This window comes from Schistosoma haematobium, chromosome 2 (genome assembly GCF_000699445.3).
Source record: "Schistosoma haematobium chromosome 2, whole genome shotgun sequence".
NCBI classification, from domain to species: domain Eukaryota; kingdom Metazoa; phylum Platyhelminthes; class Trematoda; order Strigeidida; family Schistosomatidae; genus Schistosoma; species Schistosoma haematobium.
This window is the reverse complement of record NC_067197.1, coordinates 32909121-32919058: the sequence shown is the minus strand read 5'-3', so window position 1 is coordinate 32919058 and position 9938 is coordinate 32909121.

The following is a 9938-nucleotide window of genomic DNA, read 5'->3' as shown; positions in this document are numbered from 1 at the left end:
ACTTCCAACTTGACTAAGCTGCTATACTTCGATTATAAAGGCGTTACATGTAAAGGCATTGTCAAACTCCGAATGCCTGTGGCATCTTTAATGTTGTACCCTGAGTGATCTGGTACTTCGAACAATGAACTGTGAGCCTGTTCCTCGTTGTAGAATTATATATATTGCATATTATGATATTATTTCTGTTTTCAAACTCTTACCCACGTTTATCTATTTTTTATATCCTAACACATACTCAGGCCTTCAAAGGGCAAAATTCTTACACCTCCTACCCTTCTATTCAAGCCATTCTGGCCTAACAACATCTAAGCCTGGTTCTGATGTAAGGAAGCTAATTTTCACGAGCACAAATCCACGTGAGTGTAGTATCATTAAGCCCTAACCACACAATCATCAAAGCTGAACATGTGACAATTGGGGAAATAGATATTCAACATTTAGTGCGGAGAAAAACCAAACGATGGAGAAGGCGAGAACAATGAATTGAATGGGTTCGAATTGATCGGATGGCGTGGCTCGGCCTTGCAGGTGTGGTCCCTGTTGAATGTTATCTTATATCTTTTACTCGTATTAGATATATTGTTCTATCTCCAACCTGAATGTGTTCTCCACCATATGTTGGTAATTGTTACGATACGATGAGTTTGTGTATACGATGATGTGACCTCCACGTAAGATCCTATAGATTAGGCAATTATATCATGACAAATATACGATTTTAGGAGCAGTACTAATATCATAGTAGACCATAAATCTACAAGTGGTTCCTTTCAGCAGTAAAAGCATGACCACGCGAAGTTGATAGGTTTGTCACCCTAAGCATGTTTACCGGTAATGTTTCTAAACGTTATGGAAATTTAAAGGAGTTAATTCCTTAACGTGGGGACCTAACTGATCGGCGAAGATTAGAACAGCTATTTCACTTTATCGGATAGCTACACAGCTGAACAACATATGTATTGCTGTGTTTGTGGAAGTCACTGGTCAGCGAACTTTATCGATTGCATCTCTAAGCAGTTCGTCTTATCTAAGCTTCCAAAATTGGCACAAACGCCACAGGTGAACTGGCTACATGTATCGGTCACATATAGGAGGACACCAGGAACACCGGCACCAGGGATTGTCCTGTCAAAGGAAGGCCTCGGTCGACGCAAAACAAAATGACAAACCTCGTTACTATTTTTGTTCGCTTGCCACTCAGTATGATCTCAGACAGTACAAAGCTCTCAAAAGATGCCCATCTAGAAAACGATCTGCCTTTCGACCACGAGAATCAGATGATACTGATTGGGGTTTATACTGCAACAATATGACATCTGTTTGATGGGATCCATTAGGTGGTCTTTCTCATTTTGAAAAATTCATTGAAGATAAACTGGCCTACTAGACTTAATTTCCATACCAAATGCCTCAAAATTTACTGAACATACTAGCCTTGAGTTTCAAAGCAGTGATCACAAAGTTGTAGCCTGTAATCTCGTTGTACAAAAGTACCCCAGTACTTCTGCTGGAAAAGTTCTTGTTGATTATATCAGAACCGTTGCAAACACCGAAAGGTCATAAACCTGTTATCAAAAAATAAGTGAGGGAGTGAGCACGCTTCCGTGTAGGCTGCCAGAAATCTAAGGTGATTACACACGACGAATGTACTTTAGGCTCTTTCAAAGCTTCGGATGCTGGTTTCGACCGTGTTCATCTAGTTTGGGTAGGACCTTTACCAGATTCAAACGTATACTCTTATCTATTAACGTGTGTAGACTGTTTCACTCGACGGCCAGAAGCAGTACTCATCAAGAACATTACTGCTAAATCAATGGTCCGCGCCTTCGTCGAACGGTGGGTATCAAACTACGGCTGCCTATCAACCATCTATACAGACCGTGGACGTCAGTTCGAATATGAACTTTTCCGTTGCCTGACTACACCATCAGGAATAACATGATTCAGAAAAACCACCTACGACTCACAAGCAAACGGGTTGGTAGAGCTCTTTCGCCGACAGCTGAAAGCCTTCCTATCAGCTGCAAACGTTTCATAGTGGACCAACGCCCTTCCACTCGTCTTACTTGGTATTCGCAATGCAGTGAAAGCCGACATTGGATGCGCTGCAGCTCAACTCGTTTATGGAACGACACTTCGACTTCCAGGAAAATTCATGGATCATTCATCTTTTTCAATGAATATGGATCTAAACTATTACAAGAGCAGGCTTACAAACGTAATACCTTCAAATAATCCTATCCCCACTCAACCGCAGTCAACTGATGTCTCCATTCAACCTGCCTTATGATACAGTACACACGTCTTTTTACATCACGACTCACTTCGATGACCCCTCAAAACAGCATACGATGGACCCTTCAAAGTTCTTCAGCGTGATCCTAAGTACTATGTAGTCGATAAGAACGGGACTAACGATAGCGTCAGCATTAATCGCATCGAAGTAGTGTATTTAGAAATGAAACCTATTCACATCGCTTTTCCTTCGGTACAATCAAAAGACACGAGTCCTACATTTACGACACCTCATCCGATAACCGACATTCACGATCACACTCAAAACAGAGCGTTCTGGAAGAGTAGTAAGATTTCCAGAGCACCTAAACGTCTACTGCACGTAAGACTCTAATCAACATTTTTTCGTTTCCATTTTTCTTTGTATTACTTTAAAAAATATTTTATCTTTAATATGCCTATATATATTTATATATTTCAAAAAAGCAATCTTTCGTTCGCGGATAAACTCGCTTATATATATTTTTTATCTTTTAAAAACACTGTGTCAGTCGGCAAAAATCGTCTTTACGCTGTTGCATATATATATATATATATATATATATATCGCATATATTCGAGGTCTTTCATTTTTTGTCCTTACGCACGTACGAGTTTAATTCGACGTACACTTATATATCCTTTTTCTTTCCTTTCCAGAACAGCTGGAAAAGACAAAGAAGACAACGAAGTTCACGATAGATCGAAACTTTCATTTTACCCTTTCCTCCATTACTACAGTGTACCGAATTGCTCTTTGTAGTAAGGAAAGACGACCAGACACTTTTGAACACTGCAAGCTATCAGAAGAGTGTTTACCATCGACAAACGCGTTGGGCTTAAACTTCAGGCTGGCAACATCTTAGGGTCACCACTATCCCATTAGGGGGTAATTATCTGTAGAGGTAAATATATCCCTAAATCAAATAGCTCTGTAAGTCTTCGACATTGGATGCTGACCACCTTAATTTTTATGCACCCATCTGGCTGAAGGCTCTCGGTCACTGGTCTGAACCAGGTCACGAGTTAGAACACTGTGCGCAACTTTTCCTACAGCCACAAGTCAGTTTAGATCAGCCACTTCTTGATATATTGATAACCTACCAAATATATCTTTGAACCTCTTCGCTTCTGACTTTTGATTTCATTGGGTGGCACGTCTCGATTATAGGGGGTGTCATTGGTTAAGGTGTCGTCAAACTCCAAATGCTTGTGGCATATTCAGTACCCCCTTACGTCTGCTGCAATAAAAGTTCTTGTTGATTATATAGGAAAGTTTGCAAGTGCCAACTGGTCGTACTCCGAAATTACACAATCTAGCCTTAGTTTGTATTGAGTCGGCTTCCGAAAACTACAGCGGAGACTCCAGAGGCCCTAAAGGAGCCGAAGAGCTTCAGGTAATCAGAGCATGAGGGGGCTTTCTAGAATATTAGCGTGGTATGCTACCACTGGTCAGTAGTATAATATATCTCTTAGCGGATTGGCCAAAATATAATGTTGATTTGACAAATGTTAATAATCTATAAATACACATGTTTTTCTGCACAAAAATTAACCTTTGGAGTAAAGCGCTTTTCGTTTAATTTACGCCTTTTCTCTCGTGTTCAGGTCGCTGTCTAGTTCGAGCTTGCGGGTTACCAGAATAGCTTTGGAACCGTATAAAGTGTCCAAAATTAGCAAGACTTATGAGTTTGGATGAGCTTGTTTGTTCTAGTGATGTTCACACTACACTACATTTTCTTTACTTTGATCTCTAAACTTGTCTGTGCCTAATCGCTCTAATTATAAAAAGAACCAAATATCTCTTATTGAAATTATATTCCTATCAGATTCAGATTCGAGAAAAAGATTCTTTTTTCAAAATGATTTTTCAGCTATTCTCAACTTCCATTTAGTATGCAGCAATAATAATAGATCTCAACAGACAAACGAATTAGAAACTGAACGCTCATGCTCCACGTCGTGCTTGGATTTTTTGATCAAATTATTCAGAGAAGAGATGTTAGTCATTCAGTGATAATCATGTATTTCGATTTTAGTAAGGCCTTCGACAGTGTTTCACACAAACTTATCCTTCTAAAATTTTCTTCATTTGGCATACGGAATCCTTTTCTATCCTGGTTCAAATCTTTTTTTAGCAGAACAAAGCCAAATAGTTTGCTTGGGATCTGGCTCATCTAAGCCCATGAATGTAACTAGTAGGGTTATATAAGGAAGTGTGATTGGCCCATTACTCTTTCTCCTTTTCATTAATGACTTGTGCTCACTCTTCCAACAAGGTGAACCTTTCCTCGTCTCCTACCGAAGAAAACTATATTCCAGCGGTAATCCATGTAGACGTAAACAAGTTATACGAATGGACTGTGCCGTAGAATCTGTCACTGAATGATGGCAGAAGCGGATTTATTCACATTGGCCGCTACCAAAACCTAAATCTGGCGATACAAAAACGTACACTGAAACCTCTCAACACTGTTCGTGACCTGGGCTTAAGCAACAGTTTGAACTTTTCGGATCACATTACATCTCAAGTATTCAGAGCAGGAAACTCACTGGATTCATAATGATGAATTTCAGTAATATCAGATCGAGATTATCATTATGCAAAAACGTATTTTACCCATTCTTGAATATGGAAATTCAAGTTTAAAGTAATCTCAGGCATAATGTCTTGATGGAAATCGATGGTGTTCAAATAAGATTCACTAAAGCCTTGTTGGGGGTGTTTTGACAACGAGGATCGCCACTTAAGATGTCAACAACTGAGCTTAGAACCTCTCCGGGTCAGATGCGATTAATCGAAATTTGTCTTTAACTACCAGTTTTTAAATGATATTTCATACTTCCCATCACCCACCCCTTCGAACACTGTCATATCAACCCACAACCTGAGCAAAAAAGGGAATAGTCTACCGATTCTGACAATCTACACAAACTTACGCCAAGATATCTTCTTTGCTCGTTATTCATCCATGTCAAACAGACTTTCAGTAAAGCTCTGTCGCAGTGAAACTACAACGCAGTTTAAAAGTCTCATTGACGACTTTGTTTCCGGTAGTGGTATTTGTATGAACTAATGATTCATTTGTACTTGTTAATTGATTGATTTCGAATTCCAAATATAATACGTGTGCTCATGCTCATCTAATACTATATGCTTTAATTGCTTTATTTCTGAGATTCTTGGTTTGCACTATAATTCAAGCTCTCCTAATTATCACAGTCACCTATGCAAATATTAATGTGATTACAAACGGTTTGTATAAACAAGGTTCTACAATCATCTGATTGAACGTAAAGTAAAGTAGAACCGTTGGAACGGTGTGTGTTTATTTTATTATATTTTCTTTATTTTCATCTAGACATCCGGAGTCTGCTTATGCTCGTATTTATTATTACTTTTGTTAGTATCAATATTGTGACGGAAAGAAAAAGCTGAAAACCTCGTCACAGCTTTTCGCTAGACAATACTGTCATTTATTTGTTTTTTTCTCCCTGTTGTGTATTTTAATATGTATTTAGATTTTATTTACCACACGCTGTTCTTCAGGCTTCCTTAACTGGGCATTTATTAAGTGACTTTGATTAAAGACTTACCGTTTGTTACTTAATTTTTCTGTTGGATGTTGCCGGGCTATTGACAATAATGTCGTGTTCCACTAACCTCAAGACCATGGCGTGGTTCAGTATGTGACTGTCAACTTTTGACTGTCTATCCGGAAAGACTGCTGGGATCCCAGCAGGTAGACATGTGATCCCATCTTATTGAGTATGTTTTCATTGATTCTAAGGTATTGAATTCTTGTGTAATGACCATTTCTTTTGTTGTTTAGCACGCTAGTTTGAGTTAGAGAACCCCTTAACTGCATAGCACAGGTTGTGCCATCTGAGGTATTTTGTATTTTTGATAATAATTTGTTCTCTTTCTTAAATTATAACAGTTCAAATTGAGCACAGAGTTTGTGTTTTGGTATAATTTAGTACGAGTAACTCAAAACGCTTTGTTACATAGGCCGGTAGAATACTGAGAAAGTACGATGCCATTTAACAAAACTTCTCAAGCCTGACCTATCATATAAAGATGTATTTGAAGCATCAAAACTGGATCCATTATGATTACGACGAATTAAAATTAACCTTACATTACTTTTCGAAATTCTAAATGATGAAACTACATTGGACTGTGACACTCTGAAATTTACCGAAAATGGTAATTATAACCTTCAAAATTAGGATTTCATACTAAAGGTATCAAGAACGTCAGTCAAATTAAAATCAACTTTCTTTGTCACACGCTGTGCAAGCCTTTAAACCAGGTTTTTAGTAAACAACCTATGCTTTTGCATCTACGGTGCCCGTAACCTGTCAACCTATTAAGATATCACAAGTTATCATTAGCACCAAATTAATGTGAGTTCATCAGCTTTCTACTTTCATAAACATTATGTCAATTTATAACTAACTTTACTCCATCACGCACTATCTTATTCATAACTGTTATATTCCTACACTCTTTCGTCTACTTCGGTAAACATTTGTCCTGCATCATACTTTCCCTTTGCTTTGTTTGGAAACTCAGTATATATTATAGTCGTTTAGAGCATTGCACCGATGCCCTACTTCAGTCCAGAATTTGTGACTACCTGTTAGGCTTGTAGGATGGTGTTTATAAAAATAGTGATTTCTAACAGGACGTGAAACATAGAGCAACGTATGAGATGTAATATTTTACCTAAAAGAAAAGGTAATGAGTCTAAAATAACAAGAGGATGGAGAGTGTAATCACTGCTCAGAAAGCGTTGGTGGTAAGGGCCATGACCTCAACAAACCAGTGTTCATGGGACAGAACATTTTGCTGTTTCAGGCTCCTTATGATTAAGGACGAGGAAATCCAACAGTGATACTGAGGTTGTTCTCCTACGCTCACCACTCAGACTCATGTTTCCAATTTATGTTTAATCCGCTATTGTACTTAGATAACTTGTAACATGCTAAATTAGACTTAATGCTGTCGTCAGATGAAAAAAGTGAATTTCAATTAGATCTTGTGTTTGTTTTACGAAAAATCTCAGGTGTGGATAAATTGGGGGGCCTTAAACGCATTTTCGCGGATGTTTTAACGTAACTGTTTTGAAACTGGTGAGTCTTTTGAAAAGTCGGTTGCTTGGGTAAGTCGTATTAACGTTACAGGCAGGCTTTTTAGTGCACTTGTTGAATGTTTTCATTGACATCCATAATGGCATGAACCAGCACAGAAGAAAAGCTATTTGTTATTCTCTTTGCTTCTATGATTCGATAGTCCACAACTACATATCAACCCAATCTGTCAATATTCGTGTTGTTTGACGTTGTAATCGCAGTTGGATACACTCTGTAGAATCGCAAATTGGCATCGGATGATGAAACAGAAAAATAGATCAGCCTTCTTTAGAAAGTTCTTTTGGTAATCCCTTTTCAATATTTTCAGTTAACGTTCACGGATTATTAAAAAAAAGTGTAAGTTGAATAGAGAAACGTTAAATGTACGTTGCAGTTGGATCGTTTTCATCTGTAGGTATGGATACCAATATAAGCTCAGAAGAACCGGATATAGAGAAAAAGTAGTATTTTGTTATGATACAGTTTGTGGTAGTACCCTAATTACGCAATGAATGATAGAAAACATATATTTTATAGAGATCGAAGTTGAATGGCAAAAATTCGTCCTAGAGATGGCACATAACGGTTCAAATTGTCGTCTTATAAATTCGTGACAAACATGAAAACCATGTCCACACTTTCAGTCTCACATTAGATTTACCTAAGGACAACAATACACGTCTCCATCCCGAAAATAACTCCAAGACACATGAATCTTGGAGCGACGTACAAAGTGTAGAGTAGCACAGCCAGTCGGATCGAAATCAATTTGATCATATAATTACGACGATATTTAAAACAATATTTTGCGCGTTTTGTTAATTAATCATATAAACAGGAATTTAAGGCAAGACACAAATTGTTTGAATAGCTATACAATTGCGAAATCCCTCACACAATAAGCAGTCTCAAAGTACAGTCCTCAGTTATAAACATGACTTGTTCAAAACCCATGATAAATGGTACTATAGAGGTCCAGTTTTATCCACATACATTTGAAATGGTATAGCTAGTATATCATGTTCAAACATTCAACGACTATCCGACGAGAAAAATGCGATCCCACGATGACGAGGTGGCGGTTAATAAGTCCCCAAAATCAATAGCTCTGTAATTCTTCGACATTTGATGCTGACCTCGTTAGTCTGAATGAACACACCTAACTGAAGGCATTCAGTCAAGCCTCCAAACTAGATCACGAGTGAGTGCGCCGTGCTACACATCCCTCACAACAGTTGGCCAGCTTAGATTGATCAAATTTATTAAATATATCCTCTAACCTCTTCGCTTCTGACTTTTGATTTCACTAAGTTGGCATATTCCGATTATAGGTGTTACGGATTAAGGCGTTGTCAAACTCTGGTTACTTGTGACACTTTTAGTGGTGAGCCCGACGTATTCTGGTACACCAATTTGTAAACTGTGAGTCTGTTCCTCCATGGAACTTCATATCGATTTTTTAGTTTATTTTTTTACATAATATGATACTTTTTAGAATTTTCGGATATTTTTTCTTGTTCACTGATACATTTTAAATTCATCATGGCTGTAAGATCCAAAATATGTTTTGGACTGAAGAATAGCTGCCTAGGTGGGTTAGATACGCGTCCTTGCCCGGTTAAAACCAAAACAAAGTGATTGGGTAAAATGACGGGTCTGAAATTCATCATAAATTTAAATGTACATTGTTACCTAGAAAAATATGGTCACCCAGCTATTCAACCAATAATTGTTCAATTAACCAAATCTAAATCACAATAAATAAGGAAGTTGATAAAGGGTGCGAGAATATTACCAATCGTAACAAATAAATGTTGTTCTATCCTGTCTGGATAGATCACGCACAGATTCGTTCTTAAGATAATATTTGGTTGCTTTATAACACAGAGTGTTTCCAATTCTGGAAGAGTGCCTCAATTCACAATCAAAAATGCACAATTCCAGTCAATACAAGCAACACAATCGAAAGGAGGAACAAACCAATATGGCTGCCGCCAAGACTAGGTGTCAAGTAAAACAACATAAATGCAGTTCAGGAAGAAACATGTAAACTTAGTGAATGCATAAGAAAAATAAAAACTATAATAGAATACAAATATTGCCGACTCAAATGGAATCAAAACGACTAACAAAATGTACAACTAAAGGAATCAATAGGAACAAAGTGCAAGTATATACATGGAGGGATTTTCACACACACACACACACACAAGACATTCAAAATGGATCTTACAGTGACCGAACAGATCCTAAGGTATTTAATATCAAGACCCTTTCGCCACTTTCAGCTAATGCCATTTTTGACCAACAACATCGAAGCTTGGTTCTGCAACTCAGAAGCTAACTTCCACGAACACGGCATGACAGTAGTGAAGGCGCTGCCTCACGATTTTAACAGGTATGTCATACCTGGTATGTTTACTAGCGATGTCTCAGAACTCCACGTAACTCGAAAAGCTATTTTTAAGCGTGAGGATCTAACCGACCGACAACAGTTAGATCAACTCTTCAACGTGGCTCAG